This window comes from Balaenoptera borealis (assembly GCF_965194805.1).
Source record: "Balaenoptera borealis genome assembly, chromosome: 8".
NCBI lineage: Eukaryota > Metazoa > Chordata > Mammalia > Artiodactyla > Balaenopteridae > Balaenoptera > Balaenoptera borealis.
In genome coordinates this window covers 31980295-32007619 of record NC_138865.1, presented here as the reverse complement: position 1 = coordinate 32007619, position 27325 = coordinate 31980295, and the positions used below count along the sequence as shown (strand labels likewise).

At 45.5% G+C, this 27325-nt stretch overlaps 2 pseudogenes across 2 annotated transcripts in view; both read right to left on the bottom strand.

The window, feature by feature from the left end:
• The window catches only part of LOC309633821 (F-box/WD repeat-containing protein 12-like), a 28528-nt pseudogene extending 25696 nt beyond the window's left edge, over nt 1-2832 (bottom strand). The window contains exons 1-2 of the transcript in view: nt 2656-2832; nt 38-147 (exon numbers count right to left, since the gene is read on the bottom strand). The product of the transcript in view is annotated as an F-box/WD repeat-containing protein 12-like (transcript). The remainder of the gene's footprint in view (nt 1-37; nt 148-2655) is intronic.
• Nucleotides 2833-4093: 1261 nt separating this feature from the next.
• LOC309632880 (cyclin-dependent kinase 20-like) lies at nt 4094-13505 on the bottom strand (annotated as a pseudogene). The gene is made up of 9 exons (XR_014249579.1): nt 12987-13505; nt 12522-12676; nt 10210-10398; nt 9843-9964; nt 9590-9652; nt 8731-8854; nt 8129-8284; nt 6260-6657; nt 4094-4646 (listed from the first exon to the last, which is right to left on the bottom strand). The product of XR_014249579.1 is annotated as a cyclin-dependent kinase 20-like (transcript).
• Between the last annotated feature and the right edge of the window lie 13820 nt (nt 13506-27325).

Below are 27325 nucleotides of genomic sequence, written 5' to 3'. Positions count from 1 at the left end.
TACTCTCCTGAGCAGGCCTGGCTCTTCCTCCACTCACCTCCACAGTTCCTTGGTCCTTGAAGCCTCATTCCAGACCCAGAAGAGTAGCTGGTCAGTCCACATGCAATTAGTGCCTAGCCTGCCAGGCCCTGTGGAGGGGACAGAGAGCTAAATGAGACCCAGTGCTTGCACTCAAGAACACTCACCCTGGGGAGTTAGAGACAAATTCAGACCATCAAATAAAACACACCAAATAATGAATGACAAAGGAGAGAATGACCAACTCAGTTGGAGCCAAGGGGTTCAGAAGTAACTACTGATAAACTCCTGAAGGATGAGTAGTTATCCTCTAAGAAAACGGCTGAAGCATTTCAGGGAGAGAAAGATCCGCTTGGGCAAAGATTCAGAAGTATGAAAAAGATGATGAGTAAGTTGCCTTAATCAGAACATAGAGAAAGGAGCTGGAGACAGGCTTAGACCAACTCTTGGAAGTCAGAAGGGCAAAAACAGTGAGAAGTCACTTGAGAACTGTGAATGGAAGAGTGGCAAGTCAAACTGTGTTTTAGGCTGCTATGAGAAGGAAGGACTTGGAGACTTCCCTGGTGGTCCAATGGTTAAGAATCCGCCTTCCAATGCAGGGGGCATGGGTTGGCTACCTGGTCGAGGAACTAAGATCCCACATGCTGGGGCAACTAAGCCCATGCACGCTCTAGAGCCCATGCGCCACAACTAGAGAGCCCGTGCACTGCAACGAAAGATCCCACGTGCCACAACAAAGATCCCATGTGCCGCAACTAAGACCCGATGCAGCAAAATAAATAAATAAATATTTAAAAAAAAAAAAAAAAAGACTCTGAGCTTCCACTGTAGGGGGCACAGGTTGGATCCCTGGTTGGGGAACTAAGATCCTGTAAGCCACGTGGTAGGGCCAACTGAATAAAAAAGAGAGAGAGAAGGAAAGACTGGAAACGAGGGCAGAGCAGCAAGACCCATAAGAAGGCTGCTGCAATGGAGTAAATTAAGGCTCTGGCTAAAGGGATGTCCCAGAGATGCCAAGGTGGAGGAACAGAACTGCTACCTGGGGAGGGCACACAGGCCGTATTCCCACAAACTGCTCTCTGCAGAAGTATCTGGAAGAGGCTCAGGTGGCCCTGGGAAGGGATCACAGTACCCTGCCTCCCCCTCCCTCAGGCCCACACCTGCATCCTGGAACTTCTTGGCCTCTCCAGCTGGGCCACCCTGGGTTCTGGAGCCTATACAGCTTCAGTAGAAACCACTCTGGAGCTTTCTGTGGCCCAGACCTACTGAGGGTCCCAGCCAGATACGTGGCTTTCCAGGCCCTGGCAGAAATAACAACCACCCTGTCTGAGCCCAGGTTCCTACTTCCACAGCCCTCACTCACCCGAGATCAAAGTTTCTCAGTCCTTAAGAAATCTTTTTGGCTAGTAGGAATGTAAAGTTGATATTTTGCAATAATCAAACCAGGTAAGAAGATTTCCGCATTCTTTTTTTCTATAGCTCCCAGTTCAAAACCCAACTGAGATGTTCTTACTTCCCTAACATAAAATTATAATATGTAATATAACCTGCAAAATGGGTGTTACCCACCTTGGAGAATGCCTCTGTTAGATGCTGATCTTCATGATGACACTGTGAGGCAGGGTTTATTGACCTCATTTTACCTAACAGGGAAACCAGAACCTGGAGAAGTTGCTGCTATCAAAGGGTAAAAGGCACCTCCCTTTCAAAATCTGCTGGGAGACTACCTGGGTGACCTCAGCCAATGCACTCTCGGCACGATACTCACTTTCCCTATTGGTTGGTAAAAATGGGGATAACAACCCAGTATTTTACTTGATACATTTAAGTTATAATTACACAATTCAGGTAAGGGTCTGTTTATTAATCTTTTTGTCAAATGAGATAATAATGTATTTTAAAAGTAAAGAAATTCATTTACTCAACAAACATTTACTTAGAGTACACTAAATATCAAGCCATACGCTGAGTGTATACACACAGTGATCATACAGTGGTTATACACACAGTGATGCAAGAGACAAAAGAATGAGTCTAGCGGGGGTGGGGGGGAAGCAAACATTTAACAAGCACAGTATGTGATCATTTAGTCACAGTTGTGCTGAGTAAGAGCACAGAGGAGGAAGAGCTCGGAGCACAACAGGGGCAGAAGCGCAGATCAGACTAACGCACTAAACAGGCACTTAGGGAGCACAGCCAGTACAGGAGTTCGACTGGCTGGGAAGGGACAGGCGGAGCCCGCAGGAGGAGGTGCCACTCACAGGGAGGGCACGGCTTTCCAGGCAGGCCCCAGAAGGGAAATTCCAGAATATTCCAGAAGAGGTGGGATCCCTAGGCCAATCTTAGGGGTGAACCCTGTTCACAGGTGCCCAGTGCAAGCCAACCGCGCAGGGGGCTCTGGACACACCGACAGACGGAGGAACAGAGGGATAAGAGGTTTTCAGAGCAACCCCTTCATAGGTCGCCGAGGTCGCCACCCCGGGGGCCAAGAGCGTCCTCTGCAGATCGCGGATTCAGGGCCGTCCGACGCCCCCTCCCAGATTTGGGAAACGGAGGCTCCGAGGGGACGGGCCGACCATGGACACGCCAGTGACCAGGAGCCCAGCCCTGCCTCCCGCCTGGGACAGGACGCGCTACCTTATCCACCTGGGCGACGCAGAGCATGTCTCGGGCCTCCAAGAAGGAGAAGACGTGCAGCAGCTCGGGCAAACCCATCTGCGGCTCCACGGCGCCAGCCCCCGTGGTTGCCTGGGTCGGGCTACGCCTTCGCTGCGCTTCCGCCCCCGCAGGCCGAGCCCCGCCCGCTCGCTTCATCCTCGCCCAGCCTCCGCGCTTCCGTTCGGAACACCCACTTCTACTAATCCGCTCACCAGCCCCGCTTCTACTTGGCCTTAGACTGGCTTCTAACCCTTGTCCTGACATTCTCTGAGACCCTCGCCCACCCCCTTATACTGACATTCATCCTCGTTCTGACCTTCGCCCTGACCCTCACGCGGGACCCTGTGGTGCCCCTGAACCCAGCACCTCCCGAGCCCTTGCCCTGGTGCTGGCCCTTATCCAGACCTTGACCCTCTTCCTCAACCTCGCCCTAATCATCACCCTTGATTTCATTAGCATCTGACATCTACCATACTCCTGTCCCTACCCTCACCTGACCCTGACTCACCCTAATACACACCTTCATCCTGAGCTTTGCCCTAGCCCTGACCCTGGCCTTCACAATCACCTTCAGAATGACCCTCAGCCTCCGTCTTACACTGGCACTGGCCCTTGCCCAAGCCCTGGCTCTAACCTGGTACTTCCCTCATCAGGGCCCCTGCCCGGGCTCTCACCCTACCTAGCCTTAGCCCCAACCCTGGACCTCACCCTGGTTTTGGTCGTGGCCCTGGCCAAGATCAGATCAGAGTTAGTGTAAGGGTGAAGGTCATGATCAAGCTCAATGTCAGAGCAGCCAGGGTCACAGTCAGGATGAGGGTAAGATCAGAGACAGAGTGATGAAGATCAGAATCAGCGTGAGGGTGAGTGTCCAGTTCAAGGTAAAATTCTATGTCAGGTTAAGGATCAAGATAAGACAATGGTCAGGGTCATGGTGTCAGAATCAGGTTCAAGGACAAGATCACTATGAGGGAAATTTTAGATCCAGGGTTAGGTTCAAGATCAAGTTCAAGATCAGTGTGAGAGCCAAGGTTAGGATCAAGTTGAGGCTCCATTAGAGAGGATCAGTGAGAGGATGAATGTCAGGATTAGGATGATGGTTATTGTCAGGGTGAAAGTAAGATTGAAAGTTGGATTCAAGTTGACAGTGGATGTCCAGTTCCGTGTAGGATTCAGGGTCAAGGTGAGGGTGAGGTTGATGTTCAGGATTAGAGTCAGTGTCAGGTTCAGGGTCAAGATCAATGTGAGGTAGTGTCAGGGTCAGGGTGAGCATGATGGTCATTGTGAAGGTCAAGGTCAATTAAAAGTCAAGGTGGGTCCCTTTTCTATTGCTGCTGGAAGGAATTAAGTCCTCCTCCTCCAACTCTCCCTCCCCCCAACCCCCATTACATTGGCCCAATCTGCATAATCCAGGACACTCTTTCCATCTCAAAGTCTGTACGCTTTAATCACATTTGCAAAGTCCCTTTTGTGTGTAAGGCAATGTATTCATAGGTTAGGACATGGGCATCTTTGGTGGGGGGGGGGACATTATTCTGCTTACCACAGAGGGTCAGAGTTTGGTTTATAGTCAAAATCAAGTTCAAGGTTAAGTTTCAAAGTGAGGATGGGTCAAGATGAAGGTGACGATCAGGCTGAGGACGAGTCATCATAATAATGAAAGTCAGTGTCCGTGTGAAATTCAATTCAGGGTCAGGGTCTAGATTAGGTTCAAGGTCATGATGGGATTAGGGTGTCAATGGTGACAGCCAAGTGTGAGTCCATGTTCTGTGTGAGGCTCAGCATTAGGATGAGGACCCAGGTCAGGATGAAGTTGAGGTCTAGGTCAAGATGAGGGTCAGGATCAGGATCATGGTCAGGCTTGGTGTGCAGACTAGTTTCAGCTTGAGTGTACAGTGTAGTTCAGCATCAAGGCGCAAGTTCAAGGGCAGGGTGTGTCAGTATGATGGTCCTTGTCAAGGTGAGGATTCAGTCTAGGGGCAGAGTGAAGTTGAGGGTCAGAATCAGATTGAAGGTGGTGAGTATCTCATTTATCACAGTATTCACAATCAGTGTGAGAGAAGCTGTCATTGTCAAAGATAAGTCAAGCTCAGGGCAAGTGTCAGGGACATGTTAATGGTCAGGATCAGGATCATAATGAGCATCAAGGTAAGAGGAATGTCAATTAGAGACTCAGGGTTAAGGTTAAGATGAGAGCCAAGTTCATGGACAAGGTTTAGTTCTAGGTCAAACGGGGTCAGAGTTTGGGTGAGGGTCAGAGTCAATGCCAAGATCAAAGCCAGGCATGGGTGGGGAAGGGGCTGGCAAAGAATTGAGTGAGGGTGAGAGTCAGTGTATATGTCAGGGTCAGGGTGATAGGGTCAGGTTAAGTGTAAGGTTTAAGGTAAAGGTGAGGGTCAATGTCAGGGTGGAGTAAGCGTTAAGAGTCTTTGTGAGTGGAACTGGCTGAGGGTCAGTGGTCAGGGTTTGGGTACAGACTTGCGTTCATAAGAAGGTGAGAGACACCAGAAATTGAGCTAGACTGAAGCTTAGAGTCTACAGATGTGGCTGGACAAACAGGCAGAGGCCAGATCCTTAAAACATCTTTAAAGACATATGGGACACTCAGACTCTTCCCTGAAAGCAACAACTAGAGTTTACTGTGCTGTGCCCTCTAGGAGCTTGGAGAGCAGTGACTGTGGCACTGTTAGTCACCTCTGTGACTGCAGTGCTTACAGAATTTTAGCCACATGAGCACAAAATGAATATTTTAAGAATACAAGATTGCTAAGAATAAGTTTCTCTGACTTATCTCTTTTTATCTATCTGTGAACCAATACCACATTGCTTATTTATTACAGCCCTATGATAGTCTTGGTATCTGATAGGGTAAGTCCTTTCATCATTTTTTGCCTTTTCTTCTGCTTCTGCCTCCTCTTAACCCTTTCATTTCCGCATATATTTTAGAATTGGCTTACCAAATTATTTAATAAGAAAAACAAGAGCCAGTTCAGATTGTATTGGGATTTACTGAATTAACAAATGAGTTCCAGGAATGTCTGTCTTCTTATTTGCCCAGTATCTCTGAGTAAAGAGGAGGCCCATGTGGTCCAGGCTCACCCGTATCCTGAGGGTGATGTTGGTAAACCAGCTTAAGGTGTGGAGGGTCACTTATTGGGTCCCCAACTTGAGCCATTCCTGGCTCCTGATTTCTGCCAACTCACCTCCAAAAGGGAGCTCTGTCACATGAAGCACCTAGCAATCTCCCAAGACTAAAGTCGCCATGAATGGGGCCACTTTCCCAGTGACCACAGGGAAGCAAGGGCCAGGGGATGATGCTACCTCAGCCACTTCCCTCAACTGGAAAGGAAGAGGGGCATACGTCACGTAGAACTACCGGGCGTTTTTATAATAAATCTCAAAAGTGAACTAGTGTTTAATGTCTCTGAGAACAAAATCAAACCACACTTTCCGTCCCACTTGGATTTCCGACATGAGGACATCCTACACTCAGCGCTCCCCCAAACGGCTCCACCAGGACTGCCCCTGACCAGGAAGGCAGCAACTAGAGAACCAGCCCCATGGCAGGCACGGCAGCGGAGCTCACCGCCTCCTTCTGATGGATCTGTTACCAGCAACAGACGGGAGGCCGACAGCACAGGCCGAGGGTCCCCTCTGCTGAGGCTGGATGGCCTGGCCAGGAGCAGGACCACTGTGGTCGAATCAGGCCGGAGCAGAAGAACAAGAGGCCTGGCTTGTCCTGGGGAGGGAAGGGGGGGACACGCCTGTGGGGCCTGGCCCAACGTCTCAGCGTCCAGGATGAAGGGCCGAATCAGCTCCGGGTTCAACAGCGACTCCTCGAGAGGCCGGTCCACGTGGAGGTCATGGACGTGGGGGGGGTCCTGGGGGGGCCTTGAGGGCAGGTCCCCCTGGGCGCTGAGGAATCGGCAGCTCCGAGGGGTGGGCAGGCAGGGGAGCTGTGAAGAAGTACTGGTGCAGGAAGGCCTGAGGGTAGCAAGCAAGGGGCAGCAAAAGGAAACTGGTCACTTCCCCGTCCCAGCTTCAGCCACTTCCCTCCGAGGAGGAGATGTGAACATTGCCCTGGAGAGGATTTTTCCTTCATCTGCTCATCGTTCAGGTGACTCCAACACCTCGGAGTGCTCACTGTTTGAGCACTGCTCCAGAGACAGGAGATGCAGCAGTAAACAGAACAAAGAGCTCTGCCTTCAAGTTTTCCACATAGTGAGGGGTGGGGGTAATAAACACGATAAAGAAGTAAGACAAACAGTGCATCAAATGATTAGTGCTGTGGGAAAGAGAAAGTATGAGGGGGGGATGAGGAATACTGGAGGGGCTGCAGGCCTGAAGAATGGTGAAGGGAGGCCCCTGGGAGGTGGCGCTCAAGCAGAGACCTGAAAGGTGAATGAGTGAGGCCTAGGGACAGAAATGCACAGACCCCCAGGACATGGAGAAGCCCTGGGGCCCGAGGGGAGTGAGCAAGGGGAATGGGAGCTGGCAGAGTCACAGAGGTGATGGCCCCAAATGTGTGATGGCTGTGGGCCACTAGGACCTGGCTTCTCCTCTGAGGGAGCCCCAGGAGGGCCCTGCAGGCGAGGATGCGACAGCCTACCTGGACAAGGTCCCTCTCTTTGCCACGTGGAGGAAAGACTAAATGGGCAGGAGAAGCAGATTCTGGGAGGCAATGGGGGGGGGGCGCTTAGAATGGGGGCAGCAGCAGGGGGCTGAGAGGTGGTCAGTTGGCCTCAGTACACTCTGAAGGTGCTGCTGACATGGGAACTCGCCAGGGGTATGTGTAAACACACACTGCTAGTGCCGAGGGCAGGGAGGGGAGGCTGCCATGAGGCCAGATGGATAGATACACCTGACAGAGGCCCTCACACCATCAGCCATCAGCCCATGGTCCTCCCCTCCTCTCCTGCCTTCTAGCCATGACCCACCCCTCCTGGGTCCTCCTCTCCAGGCCTCTGCTCATCATTTCTCTTGGGAAAACAGCTCCCCATGCTTAAACCTGCCCTTCTCCAGGAAGCCTTGCATGACCCCAAAGTCAGTCCCAACATCCCTCCCCTCGGCTCCCACAGACTGACGGCCCTGCCTCACCACAGGGTGGAGACCCCACAGGCACAAGCCACGTCTGTTCACTCTGGATCAGGGTCCAGGACAATGCTCAGCACGTGCCAGATGCTAGTAAATTCTTGTTGAAGGAATGAAGGGACGAAGAAGTGAGTCACCAATAACCCAAGACTCGCTCTTCTGCGACGTGTGCATGCCCTTCTAATGGGCCACCCCTGGCCACCTGCCCTCTAGGGTCCACTCAGGAGAGGCACACCTGCCCTGCACCCTCCTAAACCTGGCTCCAGGGGTTCTGGTCCCAGCCCATCACAGGTTCTGAGAATCTCAACCTGCCTGGTCAAAAGGACACGGACGAGGAGGGTCAGGGCAACGGGTGTCACCCTACCTGGGAGGCTGCAATGCGCTGGCGTGGAGGGTAGAGGAGGAAATGCCCCAGCAGGTCCAAGGCCTGGGGAGAGGCATCGGGCAGCACCTCCTCCAGGGGCACGGGAGCCTGCTCCTTGAAGGAGATCTTGTTGTAGTCAGGCAGGTCCTTGATCTCCTGGAGGAGAAGGGGGTCCATCAGGGCCGGCACCCACCCCGCCAGCCCCCTTAAGGTGTCAGTTCTCGCTCCCTGTCACCTACCTGCTCCCATTCACTCATCACTCCCCCATCCATGCACCCCTGCTCACATGTCACTCATGACATCACGTGCTCACTCAGTCCTTCAGTGCTTCCTCTACATCTCAGGCGCCTGCTCCATGCCCAGCTCGGTTTGGATGCGTGTGTGCTGGGGACGGGTGGGAAGGGATAGAGCTTGGGCCCTGGCCCTCGCACCTCCAGCAGGGCAGGGGAGGAGGAGACCCCACGCTGGGCCAGGACCGAGGTCCGGCAAGTCAAGGAGGCATGGGGCCACGAGAGAGAAGGTGCGGGGCAGGGGAGTCACTAGCTATTGGGGTAATAGAAGCCACCCGCCCCCACCCCTTCCCACTGTAGGCCCCTGCAAACCGGCCAGACTTGAGGACTGGGGGTGCCCAAGATTCGAAGCACACAGCAAAGCTGTTCAATGTCATTCTCCCCTGGGAAAAGGGGGGACCCGTTCAACAGCTCCCCCAGGATGCAGCCCACAGCCCTGCAGATACAGAACCCAAACAACTCAGAGATCTCACACCATGGAAACAGATCTCCCCACACCAGCACCCACACCTCACACTGTGGTCAAGATACCCACAAAGTAGCCTTCAGGCTTCATAGCTAAGGATACAGATCCCCAAACAGTCAAAGACTTCAAGCCTAGAACACAGAGCATATCCCCCTCTCCAAACAGCTCTCAGGCCTCAACTCTGGAACACACATCAACCCCTCAACCGTTCTGAGACTTCTCAGAGCCTCACATTCTGGGACACACTGCCACCTCCTCCCATTCTGGGGCAGACTCCAAAACGGCCCCCAAATCTCAAACTCTTAGGCATATACAAACCATCCTACCCCAAATAAAGGTTCAGGGCCTTCATATCCAGGGACCCAGGCCTCTAGATAGCTCAGGAACATTGCATCCTGGGATATCACCCCCTGCATAGCAGCTTAGACGCCCCATGCCTCGGACCACCTCCCCGACCTCAGCCCAGAAGCTTCCTACTGGGACAACCACTCTGATCCCACTTGACCCCTCCCAGCTCAAAACTGTCATGGGGAGGAACACTGATCCCAAACTCCTCAGAGATACTCTAACCAGGGGAGACACCCCCATGGCAACCTAGAGCTCACAGCAGGAAAACCCGCAAATGGCTTAGAGACCTCAATGCCCAGGAGGAAAAGGTGACCCAACGACCCACACTCCCCCTTGCCCAGCCCATAGGCGTCTCACCACAGGTCGACACCCTGATCATACTGGCGGGCACCATACAGGAGCTCAGGGGCTCGGTACCACCTGTGAGAGGAGGGCAGGTGGTCACAGCCAGGTCACCGGTCTGTCAGGAAGCTGCCTCGGAAGGTCATCCTGGCCCCCACACCAGCCCCAAGAGCACTGTTTGGACAGAAGGTCCAGAAGCATCTCTTCCCAGCAGGAGGGTTGGGGCCTGTCTATTGCCAGGTCCTGCTTGGGAACTGGTCCTCCCTACCTGGTGGCCACCTGGTGCGTGTAGAGACGGCTGCCATCTGGGGAAAAGACCCGGGCCAGGCCAAAGTCCGCTCTCTTGAGCTGGCCCGAGGCACTGATAAGCAGGTTGGCTGGTTTCAGGTCCTGAGAGCACCCAAAGAGGCATCAGTTCCTCCAGAGCCCCCACAGGACCTCGGGACAGGAGGACTTGGCAGGCTGGGCACCCAGGTCAGCGCAAGACCTGACCTCCTCCAGGGCCCCAGCCCTGGCCTCCTACCCATAGGCCCTGCCCCCTCTGTCCCTTTTCTAACCATGCCTTTCATCAAGGGCTGGCCTACCCACAGCCCAGCCACTCCCCCGGTCCCACCCCAGCCCATGCTGGAACTGACCCGATGTACAATGTTGTTGGCATGGCAGAAAGTGACCCCCTTGAGCAGCATCTGCAGGTAGCTCTTGACCTGCGCCTGGGTCAGCGGCCTCTGGGCGTGGCGCACCACCTCAGCCAGATCTGACAGCATGAACTCGAAGGCCAGCACGAAGCCTGCGCCATGCGGGAACACGGCCTTCAGCTGTACCACCTGCAAGCGGGGCATCCCGTCAGCCTCCAGACTCACATGGCTCAGACTCTCTCTGGGACCCTCAGCCCTTGCACCAACAGAGGACCAGGCAGGCAGAGATGGTGGCATGAGATCTGAGCTCAGAATCAGGGAGCTTGGTGATCTCTTGCTTCCCTCTCCCAGGAGAAGGCGAGTCCCTACTCTAATGCTCCAGTAAACACTCAGGGAAAAGGAGGTCTAAGAAAGGCGACTTAGGGCAGTGTCTGGTCCCCCACCCAGCCCACGAACTGGAAAATCACCTGGAAACACACACACACACACAGGTGATCACAACTCCCAGCACTGGGAGAGCAGGAGACATGTCACATATACTTCCTGAGGGCCCACGAGGTCACAAGGGCAGGCTGCACAGTAGTGAACAGGAGCGAGGGCTGGTGGGTCCCGAAGGACTTGAAGGAGCTCAGGGGACAAATGACTGACAAATGACCAAACAACAAACGTATAGGGTGTTTTGATGGAGATTCTGATGAAGAAAGAAGAGAAGGCATCTGGGAAGGAGCTCTGGGCCAGGGGACAGCAAACACAAGGCCCGGAGGCAAGAACAGGAAGGAGGCCGCTCTGTTCTGCACTCCTGGAGCCTAGACAGTGCTCATCACGGGCGAGACACTTAAGAAGTTGTGAATGAAAAAAGAGGCTGGAGCGGGGTGGAAGCAGATGGTGACAGTTCTTTCGGAGTGAAGAGAAGCCTCTGGAGCTTTTCAAGCCAGGGAGTGGATGATTTCATGTACATTTTTTGACTGTGGAGTGGAGGCAGTGGCGGGGGGCGGGGGGGCAGGGGAGCCTGCTGTAGTTGTTCTGATGAGAGGTGAGGATGGCCTGGGCCAGGGTAAGATCTGGAGTGTTTTAAAGATAGACTCTTCAGGCCTGCTGATGCACAGGACATGGGACCGTATCACCAGCTTCCTATGGGCCCTCCACCTCTCCCACACACAAGCTGTCAGCAAAGCCCTTTTACTTTCCTCAAAAAACAAGAATGGCCATATTGCTGTTTTTCTGATGTTGAGGGTAGTAGACACTCATTTTACAGATTGGGACAAACAAATACATTCAGATAATACCCAAAATTATAATGAAAAAAACAGCAAGAGAAAAATCCTATCACCTACAGTCAACCTTAGGAGTCTATTCCACCAGACTTTACAAGAGACATGGCACACACAGACATGTATTCGTATATATATACAAAATATTTTCATACAAAACCAAGATGACACACACAGTTTTATAACATGCTTGTGTCACCCAATATATCAAGGACATCTCCAGAGAATAAGAAACAAGTCAGAGTATCACCCACCCTTAGGTGGGTGGACCTACCCTTGTCACTTCCCAGGAAGTTAAGCACATCCTCTACTCAGGACATGGACAAGAGAGAATACCACAAAGAGAATGAAACTGGGTGTGTGAGGTGTCTCTCCTCGTGTGCCCACAGCCCCTCCCAGGCCTGTCACAGCACAAAACCACGCCAGATGGGCGCTGTAGCCTTTGTCCATCTCCCCTACCACACTTCAGTTCTCAAGAGCAGGGTAGGGGCTGGTTTCTGTGTTGCCAGTAGCCAGTAGAGGGTAGAGTCTATGGGAGGCCCCAGTGTTAAACCGTCCTGATTCTGCGATCAGACCTGGGCCAAAGCCTCCACAGACAAGCGGAGCAAGCTGAGCACCCGTAAGCTGGTGGCTGCGCCTCCTCCCCTGGCCTGAGATAGGGAGAGCCTGAGCGTGCCTGGCGGAGCAGAGGACGAAACTCAGAAGGACAATATACATAAAGCAGTTAACCTGGCATGCAGAACATAACAGGAGCTCAATAGGTGGCAATTATCATTATCATCAGAAATCACCAAGTGTTTTGAGAAAAAAGGAATAAGTTAGTGAATGAGCGAACGAGTACGCGAAGAAATAAGCGAGTGAACGACAGGGAATGAATGAGTGAAGTAACTGAGTGAATGAGGGTGAACAACAAGTGGAGAAAAAAGGGAGTGAGTGAGGGGTGAGGAAGCAAATGAGTGAACAGAGTGACTGCAGGACCTCAGAGTGGGAGTGAGTGGAGGAGGGCAGGAATCAGCACCTCAGAACACCAGCCCCACTCACATACTGACTGTCCTCGATCTCCTGCAAGGCCTTGATCTCCCGCAGGGCCTTGTTGGGGATGCCATCCTCCAGCCGCCGCAGGGCCACCTTCTTGAGGGCAACGATCTCTCCAGTCTGTTTGGGACAGGACGCAGACACTGCAGGCCCATCCCCGGCTGGAAAAGGGGATGCGACGCCGAGGCCTGAGGCCCTCGTGGGGTTGGGACGCGCCCCCCACCCTGGGCTGGAGGGAAATCAGGGCCAGCAGGCGCAGCGCTGAGCAAGCAGCTCAGAGACATCCACGCCACCCTCCTAGGGGGCACTCGCCCGAAGAAAGCACCGCTGGTTGCTGGACGGCCTCCACTCAAGAGAGCAAAGGAGGCGGGAGCATGCCACGAAAAGCTGCGGGAAGGCAGGAGCCCAAGCGTGGGTCGGGACAACGGGTAGATCTCAATGGAACCGAAGGAGGAAGGGCTGGGTGCTCACCTCCACGTGCTTGGCCTTGAAGACGATGCCGTGCGCGCCCTCCCCAATGCGGCCCAGGATGCAGTACTGCTCCATAGCCCTCTGCCAGACACCCGGACCCTCTGCAATCACAGCCCCTCCCCGGCACCCGTACCTTTCCGCATTAGCCCGCCCTGCCTCCCGCGCCCAGATGCGGCTGCCTAGCAACGGCGCAGGAAAGAGCGCAGAAGCCGGGAGGCCGAAGGCAGCTACAGGCGGCGTCCAGGCCTGTCTGCGCCTTCCCCTAGGCCCTCGCCATCACGCCTCAGTGCGCTTCATTCGGCGGGAATCACCCGTGCACAGACCGTGCCAGCGGGAGCGAGAGACACCGCCGACCCCTCGCGGCACTGCCGGGCGTCACGTGACGAGTGACGCCAGGTTACGCAGAGGGGCGGGGGCATGCAGCCAGCGAGCAAGGCGGAACAGCCTTGGGAGCGGGCTACATAGGCGGGAGGGTGGAGCCGCTCTCCGGGGTGGAGGCGGGGCACTCAGCGAGGCGGGCGGGGCACTTAGCGGGGCGAGCGGGGGCACGGGGCGGGGCCTCACAGCCGGGGGCGGGACCGCGGCACCGAGGGCGTGGCCGAAAGGTGACGGGGAGGGGCCAGCTGGCTACTCTGGCAGGCCAGGGTACCCTCGCCCCCATACCTAGAGGTGCAAGCTTCCACCTGTGAGAACGTACAGGTGCCATTTCCACCTATGAGCCCCAAAGCCAATGATGACTGAAGCGAGACGGGTTCGGGTCTGCATTGTGGAGGGAGCGTCAGTTGGCAACATGTAAAGACAACGTTTAAAGAGTAAAAAGTCTGACCCAGAAAGTCCATGTCTAAGGGCTTCTCATGAGGAAACATTTGGAGGAATTTGCAGCCTGAGTGATTTTTAAGAAGTTCATGCCATGAAAGGATGTTGACAAAAAAACACAATTAGCTTTTTAAACTTCTGAAAAGGTGCTCAATCTCATACACAATGAGATAAATGTAAAATAATCTACAATTTTCCATCTTTGGGATAGCTAAAGATCTCAGATCTAACAGTCCATTTAATCTTGGAGAGGCAGCAGTGAGTGGTGGCGTGAAGCAAGATCTTAATTCCGTGCCCAGGAATTGAACCTGGGTAGCCTAGATGAAAACCAGGAATCCTAACCACCACCCCTTGGCTCTTGCCCCCTGTGAAAAATGCATTTCTCATGGAGGCAAAACTGTAAAAACAGGTACAAAGTTTATTAATAGAGACACAGCACAACAACAAGTGGGAGAGCACACAGAGAAACAGTTTGTTTAGTTAAGATAGAAGCAAGGCAGAGATGCACACCTGGAGACAAAGGGTGTGGGTGTCCTCCCTAATGAGGAGGAGCACAGTAAAGAGGAGGTTAAGTCATTTATATAGGGCAGTTCTTCTGGGTCTTTGTGTACCTTTGGCCAATTATCTGGTTTCCTTTTCCACACCTGACCTGCCCTAGGACCCTCCCCAACGTGCATGTGCAACTTTTTTCCAAGATGGATTACAGCCCAGAGGCCTATGGGATGACCTTAGCATCACATATTATGGGGTGGTGCCCCCTCCCTTTTGACTCCCAACGAGCCTTTCTGCACATGTGCCCCAAGGGTGGGAAATGTATGACCCCTTGATCTTTTCACAGGGTTTAGTCCCACTCTGTCCCTGCCATAAAAATGTCCAGTGTCCAGTTATTTACCCTATTTCTGTTGCTGGTTTTTATACTGAGGTGCACATCTCAAAATATAGACAGGAGTCCAGTCATAAATATGTAGTCCTGGAGCCCATTTATCTCTTGCTTCAGGAAATGTAAACAGGGGGCTGGTTATGAATGTCCGGCCTGGAGCACAACTTCTTCTCACCCCAGGAAGGGCAAACAGGAGGCCAGCTGTAAATGTCTAGCCTGGAGCCCCTCTATCTCCTGCCTCACATTGGCCATGCTGTGGGAAAACAGGAGCTTTCATATATTGCTGAAGCATTGGCACTGCTAATCAAATTACATCTGCATATCCCCTTGGACCCAGCAAGGTCTCTTCTAGAAGTACCTCCAACAGATATATTGCACACAGCGAAATGACATGTTCAAAGTTATTCATTGAAGCATAGTTTGAATAGCAAAAGATTAGAAACACCATAGATGCCAATCAATAGCAGACTGTCTAAATTCTGATACACCCATCAAATGAAAAATTATGCTCACTACCTTAAAAATGAACAAGGATGCTTTTTTATTACAATAATAGGAAGATTTCTAAGATGTATTGTTAAGTTAGAAAGGCAAGATGAAGAACAGAGCATATACAGTACCGCTAGCCGTGTAAAAAGAAAAGAAGAAAAGAATATAAAGAATGAATTTTTGTGCATTACAGGATATCTGGAAAATACTCTAGATTTCATGACTGTGCTTACCTGGTGAAGGGACTGGGAGGGTTGTGGACAGGGTAGGAGGCAAATGTTTCACTGGGGCTCTTCGTATTCTTTGAGATGTGAACTGTATAATTTATTAATTCTTTAAAAAAGTAAGAATTTTCAGGCTCAGAAATTCTACTCTGTTCTAACAACTTCAGAAGAAGGCCTTGATGTCCATACAAAGATGTTCACCCTGTTTGATGATGGCAGAGACCAGACAATAACCCAAATATCCCATGGAAGAGTGGCTGAATAAGTTATGAGAGTAACTTAGAATGACATGCTTTACAGCTATTATAAATGGTGAGGGTAGACACAGTGGTGGAATTGGAAAAGATGGTCTTCAAAAAATAGTACGGGTCATTTGAAAAGTCATATGAGGAAGAAATGTCTATTGACCCAAATCTGAAATCATAAACGAAAACTGATTCCAGATGGACTGCATACCTAAATATAAAGGTAAACAATGAAGCTCTTAGAAGAAAACATGATATCTTAATGACTTTGGGTTAGGTAAGCCTTTTCTAAATAAGGTTACAGAGAATACTAAAAGGGAAATAAAAATTAGAAGTCGGACTTCGTCATTAGTAAGAACATCTGTTCATCAAAAGAAACCATTTAGAGAGTGAAAAGCAAAGCCACAAAAAGGGACATGGTATCGTAACACATGTATCTGACAAAGCACTCATATCCAGAACTTATAAAGAACTCTTACAAAATCATAAAGAAGAAGCAAACCTTCAGAAAAATTGGCAAAACCTGTGATAGACACTTCACAAAAGGTGATACCCAAATGGCCCATAAGCATTTGAAAAGGTCTGTGCTAACTCCACTAGTCATCAGGAAATTTCAAATCAAAACTGTAATACAATATTACTATAATCACCAGAATCATTCCACTCCTAGGAATTTAACGTGGCAGAAATGTGTAAATATATATATATATATATATATATATATATATATATATATATATATATATATATATATACATACACACACATATATATTCACCAGAAACACACAAGAATATTCATAGCAACACTCTTTTTAATAGCCCAAACCTGGAAACAACCCCAAAGTCTATAGTAAAATAAATAAATAAATTGTGGGATTTTTACCCAATGGAGTGCTACACAGCAATGAGAATAAACAAACCATAACTACTGGCAACAACATGGATGAATCCCAAACACAATGTTCAGCAAAGAAACTTGACAGAAAATAATGTAAAATGGTGCATCTGCTACGGAAAACAATATAGCAGTTACTCACAAATTAAAAATAGAATTACTCTGTGATCCAGTAATTCCACCTCTGGGTATATATCAAAAGAATTAACAGCAGGATCTTGAAGAGATATTTGCACACCCATTTTCCTAGTAGCACTGTTCACAATAGGCAAGAGGAGGAAGCAACCCAAGTGTCCATAGACAGAGAAATGAATAAACAAAATGCAGTATATACATGCAATGGAATACTATTCATTCTGAAAAAGGAAGAAAATTCTGACACTTTCTACAATGTGAATGAATCTTGAGGACATTATGCTAAGTGAAATAAGCAGGTCACAAAAAGAAAAATACTGTATGATTCCATTTATATGAAATATGTAGAGACGTCAAATTCATATCAACAGAAATTAGATTGATGGTTACTGGGTCCTGGAGGGAGGATGAAATGAGGTGCTGTTTTTTAATGAGTATAGAGTTTCAGTTTTACAAGATGAAAACTTCTGGATATTGGTTGCACAATACTGTAAATATACTTAACACTATTGAAGTGTACACTTAGAAATAGTTCAAATGGTAAATTTTATATGTGTTCTTTTCCACAATTAAAACTATTTAAATAAAAAAAAATTTTAATAAACAGAATATGAAGGGCTGGTAGGAAAATAGCAGTAGATCTAACATCTAGGAGAGGAGGAAGAGGGCAAGGCTGAAAAATAATATTTGAATAAATAATGACTGAAAGCTTCACAAATTTGGGGAAAGGCACAACCTACAGATTCAAGAAGCTGAGTAAGAATAAGCCCCCAAACATCATAATGCCCAGAAACAACATAATCAAATTACTGAAAACTAAAGGAAAAAAAAGCAAAAAAAAACAAAACAAAAAACAATAAAAACCTTCCTGAACACATCCATAGATAGATGACACATTGCCTCCTGGGGCAGATTGTCTCTAATTCCTGTGATTTCTCATTAGAAGCCATGGAGGCCAGAAGGAAATAGCACATTTTTCAAGTGCTAAGAGAAAGGAACTGTGAACAGAATTCTATATCCAGTGAGAATATCCTTCAGAAATGAAAGTGAAATGAAGACACTCTCAGATGAAGGAAAACTGAGTGAATTTGTTGCCAGCAGACTTAATTTGAAAATTGCTAAAGGAAGTTCTTGAGACAGAAGGGGAATGATAACAGAAGGAAACAGGGAATGTCAAGAGTAAAAAAGAAGAATAGAAAGGGTTAATATTGGTGAGGATACTAGATTATTCTCCACTGAGGTTTTAAAAATTGTTTGCTATTGAAAAACAACAAAATATATAGCGTTGTTTGAAGTAGTTCTCAGTGTATTCAGATAACATTTAACACAAACAATATTTAAAACAGAAAGCAAGAAACTGCTAAAAAAAAATCAGGATACAAAATTAATGCACAGAAATCTCCTGCATTCCTATACACTAATGAAGTAAACTCTAAAAGTGAAATTAAGGAAACACTCCCATTTACCATTGCAACAAAAAGAATAAAATACCTAGGAATGAACCTACCTAAGGAGACAAAATACCTGTATGCAGAAAACTATAAGACACTGATGAAAGAAATTAAAGATGATACAAAAAAGAGGGAGAGATATACCATGTCCTTGGATTGGAAGAGTTAACATAGTGAAAATGACTATACTATCCAAAACAATCTACAGAGTCAATGCAATCCATATCAAACTAACAATGGCATTTTTCACAGAACTAGAACAAAAAAATTCACAATTTGTATGGAAACACAAAAGATCCCAAATAGCCAAAGCAATCTTGAGACAGAAAAACAGAGCTGTACCAGTCCCTCCCATCAGGAAACTTGCAAAAACCTCATAGATAACCTCGTCCACCAGAGGGCAGACAGCAGAAGGAAGAAGAACTACAGTCCTGCAGCCTGTGGAACAAAAACCACATTCACAGAAAGATAGACAACATGAAAAGTCAGAGGGCTATATATCAGATGAAGGAATAAGATAAAACCCCAGAAAAACAATTAAATGAAGTGGAAATAGGCAACCTTCCAGAAAAAGAATTCAGAATAATGACAGTGAATATAATCAAGGACCTCGGAAAAAGAATGGAGGCAAAGATCGAGAAGATGCAAGAAATGTTTAACAAAGACCTAGGAGAATTAAAGGACAAACAAACAGAGATGAACAATGCAATAACTAAAATGAAAAGTACACTAGAAGGAATCAATAGCAGAAAAACTGAGGTAGAAAAACGGTGAGTGACCTGGAAGACAGAATGGTGGATTTCACTGCTGTGGAACAGAATAAAGAATAAAGAATGAAAAGACATGAAGACAGCCTAAGAGACCTCTGGGACAACATTAAATGCAACAACATTCGCATTATAGGGGTCCCTGAAAAAGAAGAGAGAGAGAAAGCGCCAGAGAAAATATTTGAAGAGATTATAGTTGAAAACTTCCCTAACGTGGGAAAGGAAATAGTCATCCAAGTTCAGGAAGCACAGAGAGTCCCATACAGGAAAAACCCAAGGAGAAATATGCCGAGACACATAGTAGTCAAATTGGCAAAAATTAAAGACAAAGAAAAATTATTGAAAGCAGCAAGGGAAAAATGACAAATAACATACAAGGGTACTCCCATAAGGTTAACAGCTGATTTCTCAGCAGAAACTCTACAAGTCAGAAGGGAGTGGCATGACATACTTAAAGTGATGAAAGGGAAGAAACTACAACCAGGATTACTCTACCCAGCAAGGATCTCATTCAGATTCGATGGAGAAATCAAAAGCTTTACAGACAAGCAAAAGCTAAGAGAATTCAGCACCACCAAACCAGCTCTACAAGAAATGTTAAAAGAACTCTCTAAGTGGGAAACAAAAGAGAATTATAGGACCTGCAAAAACAAACCCAAAACAACTAAGAAAATGGTAATAGGAACATACATATTGATAATTACCTTAAATGTGAATGGATTAAATGCTCCACCCAAAAGACACAGGTTTGCTGAATGGATACAAAAACAAGACCCATATATCTGCTGTCTACAAAAGACCCACTTCAGACCTAGGGACGCATACAGACTGAAAGTGAGGGGATGGAAAAAGATATTCCATACAAATGGAAATCAAAAGAAAGCTGGAGTAGCAATACTCATATCAGATAAAATAGACTTTAAAATAAAGAACGTTACAAGAGACAAGGAAGGACACTACATAATGATCAAGGGATCAGTCCAAGAACAAGATATAACAATTATTAATATATATGCACCCAAAATAGGAGGACCTCAATACATAAGGCAACTGCTAACAGCTCTAAAAGAGGAAATCAACAGTAACACAATAATAGTGGGGGACTTTAACACCTCACTTACACCAATGGACAGATCATACAAACAGAAAATTAATAAGGAAACACAATAGACCAGATAGGTATAATTGATATTTATGGGACATTCCATACAAAAACAGCAAATAACACTTTCTTCTGAAGTGCGCAAAGAACGTTCTCCAGGATAGATCACATCTTGGGTCACAAATCAAGCCTCAGTAAATTTAAGAAAATTGAAATCATATCAAGCATCTTTTCTGACCCAAATGCTATAAGATTGGAAATCAAATACTTGGGAAAAAAGGTAAAAAACACAAACACATGGAGGATAAATAATACGTTACTAAATAACCAAGAGATCACTGAAGAAATCAAGGAGGAAATGAAAAATTACCTAGAGACAAATGACAATGAAAACACGACGATCCAAAACCTATGGGATGCAGCAAAAGCAGTTCTAAGAGGGAAGTGTATAGCAATAGAAGCCTACCTCAAGAAAGAAGAAAAATCTCAAATAAACAATCCAACCTTACACCTAAAAGAACTATAGAAAGAAGAACAAACAAAACCCAAGGTTAGCAGAAGGAAAGATATCATAAAGATCAGAGCAGAAATAAATGAAATAGAAACAAAGAAAACAATAGCAAAGATCAATAAAACTAAAAGCTGGTTCTTTGAGAAGATAAACAAAATTGATAAGCCATTAGCCAGACTCATCAAGAAAAAGAGGGAGAGGACTCAAATCAATACAATTAGAAATGAAAAAGGAGAGGTTACAGCAGACACCACAAAAATACAAAGCATCCTAAGAGACTACTACAGGAAATTCTATGCCAAAAAAAATAGACAACCTGGAAGAAATGGACACATTCTCAGAAAGGTATAACCTTCTGAGACTGAACCAGGAAGAAATAGAAAATATTAACAGACCAATCACAAGTAATGAATTTGAAACTCTGATTAAAAATCTTCCAAGAGACAAAAGTCCAGGACCAGATGGCTTCACAGGTTAATTCTATCAAACATTTAGAGAAGAGCTAACAACCATCCTTCTCAAACTCTTCCAAAAAATTGCAGAGGAAGGAACACTCCCAAACTCATTCTATGAGGACACCATCACCCTGATACCAAAACCAGACAAAGATACTACACAAAAAGAAAATTACAGACCAAAATCACTGATGAATATAGATGCAAAAATCCTCAACAAAATTCTAGCAAACAGAAGCCAACAACACATTGAAAGGATCATACACTATGGTCACATGGGATTTTCCCAGGGATGCAAGGATTCCTCAATATACTCAAAGCAATCAATGTGATACACCATATTAACAAACTGAAGAATAAAATCCATATGATCATTACAATAGATGCAGAAAAATCTTTTCAAAAAATTCAACACCTATTTATGATAAAAAAGCTGCTGAAAGTGGGCATAGAGGGAACCTACCTCAACATAATAAAGGTGACAAACCCACAGCAAACATCATTCTCAATGGTGAAAAACTGAAACCATTTCCTGTAAGATCAGGAATGAGACAAGGATGTCCACTATCACCACTGTTATTCAACAGTTTTGGAAGTCCTAGCTACGGCAATCAGAGAAGAAAAAGGAGTAAAAGGAATGCAAATTGTAAAAGAAGAAGTAAAACTGTCACTGTTTGAAGATGACATGATACTATACATAGAGAATCCTAAAGATGCCACCAGAAAACTACTAGAGCTAATCAATGAATTTGGTAAAGTAGCAGGATACAAAATTAATGCACAGAATTCTCTTGCATTCCTATACAATAATGATGAAAAATCTGAAAGAGAAATTAAGGAAACACTCCTATTTACCACTGCAACAAAAAGAATAAAATACCTAGGAATAAACCTACCTAGGGAGACAAAAGACCTGTATGCAGAAAACTATAAGACAATGATGAAAGAAATTAAAGATGATACCAACAGATGGAGAGATATACCATGTTCTTGGATTGGAAGAATCAATATTGTGAAAATGACTATACTACCCAAAGCAATCTACACATTCAATACAATCCATATGAAAACACCAATGGCATTTTTTACAGAACTAAAACAATAAATCTTAAAATTTGTATGGAGACACAAAAGACCCTGAATAGCCAAAGCAGTCTTGAGGGAAAAAAACGGAGGTGGAGGAATCAGAATCCCTGACTTCAGACTACACTACAAACCTACACTAATCAAGACAATATGGTACTGGCACAAAAATATAAATATAGATCAATGGAACAGGATAGAAAGGCCAGAGGTAAACCCACGCACCTATGGTCAACTAATCTATGACAAAGGAGGAAAGATATACAATGGAGAAAAGACAGTCTCTTCAATAAGTGGTGCTGGGAAAACTGGACAGCTACGTGTAAAAGAATGAAATTAGAACACTTCCTAACACCATACACAAAAATAAACTCAAAATGGATTAGAGGGCTTCCCTGGTGGCACAGTGGTTGACAATCTGCCTGCCGATGCAGGGGACACAGGTTCGAGCCCTGGTCTGGGAAGATCCCACATGCCGCGGAGCAACTAGGCCCGTGAGCCACAACTACTGAGCCTGCGCGTCTGGAGCCTGTGCTCTGCAACAAGAGAGGCCACGATAGTGAGAGGCCTGCACACCGCGATGAAAAGTGGCCCCGCTTGCCGCAAATGGAGAAAGCCCTCGCACAGAAACGAAGACCCAACACAGCCAAAAATAAATAAATAAATAAATAAATAAATAATTTTTAAAAAATGGATTAGAGAGCTAAATGTAAGACCGGACACTATAAAGCTCTCAGAGAAAACATAAGAAGAACACTCTTTGACATAAATCACAGCAAGATATTTTTGATCCACCTCCTAGAGTAATGTAAATAAAAACAAAAATAAACAAATGGGGCCTAATGAAAGTTAAAACCTTTTCCAAAGCAAAGGAAACCATAAAGAAGACAAAAAGACAACCCTCAGAATGGGAGAAAATGTTTGCCGATGAATCAACTGACAAAGGATTAATCTCCAAAATATATAAACAGCTCATGCAGCTCAATATTAAAAAAACAAACAACCCAATCAAGAAATGGGCAGAAGACCTAAATAGACATTTCTCCAAAGAAGACATACAGATGGCCAAGAAGCATATGAAAAACTGCTCAACATCACAAATTATTATAGAAATGCAAATCAAAACTACAATGAGGTGTCACCTCACACCAGTTAGAATGGGCATCACCAGAAAATCTACAAACAAAAAATGCTGGAGAGGGTGTGGAGAAAAGGTAACCCTCTTGTACTGTTGGTGGGAATGTAAATTGATACAGTCACTATGGAGGACAGTATGGAGGTTCCTTAAAAAACTAAAACTAGAATTACCATATGACCCATCAATCCCACTACTGGGCATATACCCAGAGAAAACCATAATTCAAAAAGACACATGCACTCCAATGTTCATTGCAGCACTATTTACAATAGCCAGGTCATGGAAGCAACCTAAATGCCATCAACAGACGAATGGATAAAGAAGATGTGGTCCATATATACAATGGAATATTACTCTGCCATAAAAAGGAACGAAATTGGGTCATATGTAGAGACGTGGATGGATCTAGAGACTGTCATACAGAGTGAAGTAAGTCAGAAAGAGAAAAACAAATATCGTATATAAACGCATATATGTGGAACCTAGAAAAATGATACAGATGAACCAGTTTGCAGGGCAGAAATTGAGACACAGATGTACAGAACAAACGTATGGACAGCAAGGGGCAGAGCAGCAGGGGTGGTGGTGGTGGTGTCATGAATTGGGAGATTGGGATTGATATATATATACTAATATGTATAAAATGGATAACTAATAAGAACCTGCTGTATAAAAATATAAATAAAATTCAAAAATTCAAAAAAAAAGAAAAGAAAATCGGAGCTGGAGGAATCAGGCTCTAGGACTTCAGACTTTACTACAAAGCTACAGTAATCAAGACAGTATGGTACTGGCACCAAAATAGAAATTTAGATCAATGGAACAGGATAGAAAGGCCAGAAATAAACCCAAACGCATATGGTCACCTTATTTTTGATAAAGGAGGCAAGAGTATACAATGTAGAAAACACAGCCTCTTCAATAAATGGTGCTGGGAAAACTGGACAGCTACATGTAAAAGAATGAAATTAGAACACTCCCTAACACCATACACAAAAATAAACTCAAAATGAATTAAAGACCTAAATGTAAGGCCAGACACTATCAAACTCTTAGAGGAAAACATAGGCAGAACACTCTATGACATAAATCACAGCAAGATCCTTTTTGACCCACCTCCTAGAGAAATGGAAATAAAAACCCAAATAAACAAATGGGACCTAATGAAACTTAAAAACTTTTGCACAGAAAAGGAGACCATAAAGAAGACGAAAAGACAATCCTCAGAATGGGAGAAAATATTTGCAAATGAAGCAAGTGACAAATGATTAATCTCCAAAATTTACAAGCAGCTCATGCAGCTCAATACCAAAAAAACAAAAAACCCAATCAAGAAATGGACAGAAGACCTAAATAGACGTTTCTCCAAAGATGATATACAGATTGCCAATAAACACATGAAAAGATGCTCAACCTTCACTAAGCATTAGGGAAATGCAAATCAAAACTACAATGAGGTATCATCTCACACCGGTCAGAGTGGCCATCATCAAAAATCTACAAACCATAAATGCTGGAGAGGGTGTGGAGAAAAGGGAACCCTCTTGCACTGTTGGTGGGAATATAAATTGATACAGCCACTATGGAGAACAGTATGGAGGTTCCTTAAAAAACTAAAAATAGAACTACCATATGACCCAGCAATCCCACTACTGGGCATATACCCTTAGGAAACCATAATTCAAACAGAGTCATGTACCACAACGTTCATTGCAGCTCTATTTACAATAACCAGGACATGGAAGCAACCTAAGTGTCCATCGACCGATGAATGGATAAAGAAGATGTAGCAAATGTATACAATGGAGTATTACTCAGCCATAAAAAGAAACGAAATTGAATTATTTGTAGTGAGATGGATGGACCTAGAGTCTGTCATACAGAGTGAAGTAAGTCAGAAAGAGAAAAACAAATACCATATGCTAACACATATATATAGAATCTAAACAAAAAAAAGGTTCTGAAAAACCTAGGGGCAAGACAGGAATAAAGACACAGATGTATAGGATGGACCTGAGGACATGGGGAGGGGGAAGGGTAAGCTGGGACGAAGTGAGAGAGTGGCATGGACATATATACACTACCAAATGTAAAATAGATAGCTAGTGGGAAGCAGCCACATAGCACAGGGAGGTCAGCTCAGTGCTTTGTGACCACCTAGAGGGGTTGGATGGTGAGGGTAGGAGGGAGATGCAAGAGGGAGGATATATGGGGATATATGTATATGTATAGCTGATTCACTTTGTTATCAAGCAGAAACTAACATACCATTATTGGAATAAAGCAATTATACTCCAATAAAGATTTTTTTAAAAAAAGAAAAATAAATAAATAAAATATTAAAGACAGACTTTCAAAAAAATAAAAAGAAACTTCTAAATAAATAAATAAATAAATAAGGTCTACATGAGCCAACTAAAAGAGCTTCCAATGGCTAAAGCTGAAGCAATTTGACCAATAAAATAAATAATTTAGTATTGGGTTATAACCCAAAGTATAAAATTAATATCCATGAATCCTTATTAATAAATAAATGAGTAAGAAAGAAAGGAAGGAAGGAAGGAAGGAAGGAAGGATAATAGAAAGTATCCTGTACAGAAGAATTCCAAATAACTTATATAGATACTCTGCTCTCAGGAGGTGCAGTATAACTCCCCACTTTTTAACTGTGGGCTGTACATTGTGTCATACTGTCAAAGAGGACAATATGGAAAGGGAATAAACAGACTATACAGCGAAGAAATTTGACAGGAGTCCACCTCAGCCAGGAGACTAAGGTCAACAACACTAGGGATAAGTCATGTTGATAGTATGTGCCATTGATATGTGAAGAGAATGACACTTTACATCTGTGGTCTTCCTCCCCAAATCCTATAACATCCATCTAATCATGAGGAAACATCAGGCAAATCCCAAATAGGGGACATTCTACAAAATAGGTGACCAACACTCCTCAATACTGTCAAGGTCTTCAAAACCAAGGAAAGTCTGAGAAACAGTTCAGCCAAGAGGAGCCTAAGGAGACTAAATGTACCTTGGTATCTTAGATGGAATACTAGAAACAGAAAAAACACTTTAGGTAAAAACTAAGGAAATCTAGGGACTTCCCTGGTGGTGCAGTGGTTGGGAGTCCACCTGCCAGTGCGGGGGATAAGGGTTCAAGCCCTGGTCCGGGAAGATCCCACATGCCGTGGGGCAGCTGGGCCCGTGCGCCACAGCTACTGAGCCTGTGTTCTAGAGCCCGTGAGCCACAACTGCTGAGTCCATGTGCCACAACTACTGAAGCCCGTGTGCCTGGGGCCTGTGCTCCGCAATAAGAGAAGCCACCGCAATGAGAAGGCCGTGCACTACAATGAAGAGTAGCCCCCGCTTGCTGCAACTAGAGGAAGGCTGTGCACAGCAACGGGGACCCAATGCAGTCAAAAATAATAAATAAATAAATAAATTAATTAATTAATTAATTAATTTTAAAAAACTAAGGAAATCTGAATAAAGTGTGGACTTTAGTCAATAATAATGTATCAATATTCATTTATTAATTGTCATAAATGTGCCATACTAATACAAAATGTTAATAGAAGAAACTAGATGTGAGGTATATGCAAGCTGTATTATTTTTGCAATTTTTTCTGTAAATCTAAAACTATTCTAAATTTTAAAGTTTCCTCTAAAAATATATCATTAGAACAGTAATGTCATTATTGTGATTTCTGTGATTAATATCATTAATCACAGAAAGCTGGAGTGGTTATATTAATGTGAGACAAAATGGACTTCAGAACAAAGAAAATTACCAGCGTCAAAGAGAGAGATGATAATGATGAAAGGGTCGATTCACTAAGAAAATATAATCCAAAATGTGTATGCACCAAAAAACAGAACTGATAGGACTGAAAAGAGAAGCAGACACATGGTCAATTATAGGCAGGGATTTTGACACGCATCTCACAGTCATCGATAGAACCACCAGATAAAAGCAGCACGGGTATGGAAGAACGACACTATCAACAAAATGCCTACAGTATTTTGTGTAGATGTCGATAGACTGATTATCAGATTTTGTGGGAAGGCAAAGAAACTGGAACAGTTATTTTTAAAAGTTTTGAAAATGAAGAATAAAGTTTGAAGAGTCACCCTACCCAAATT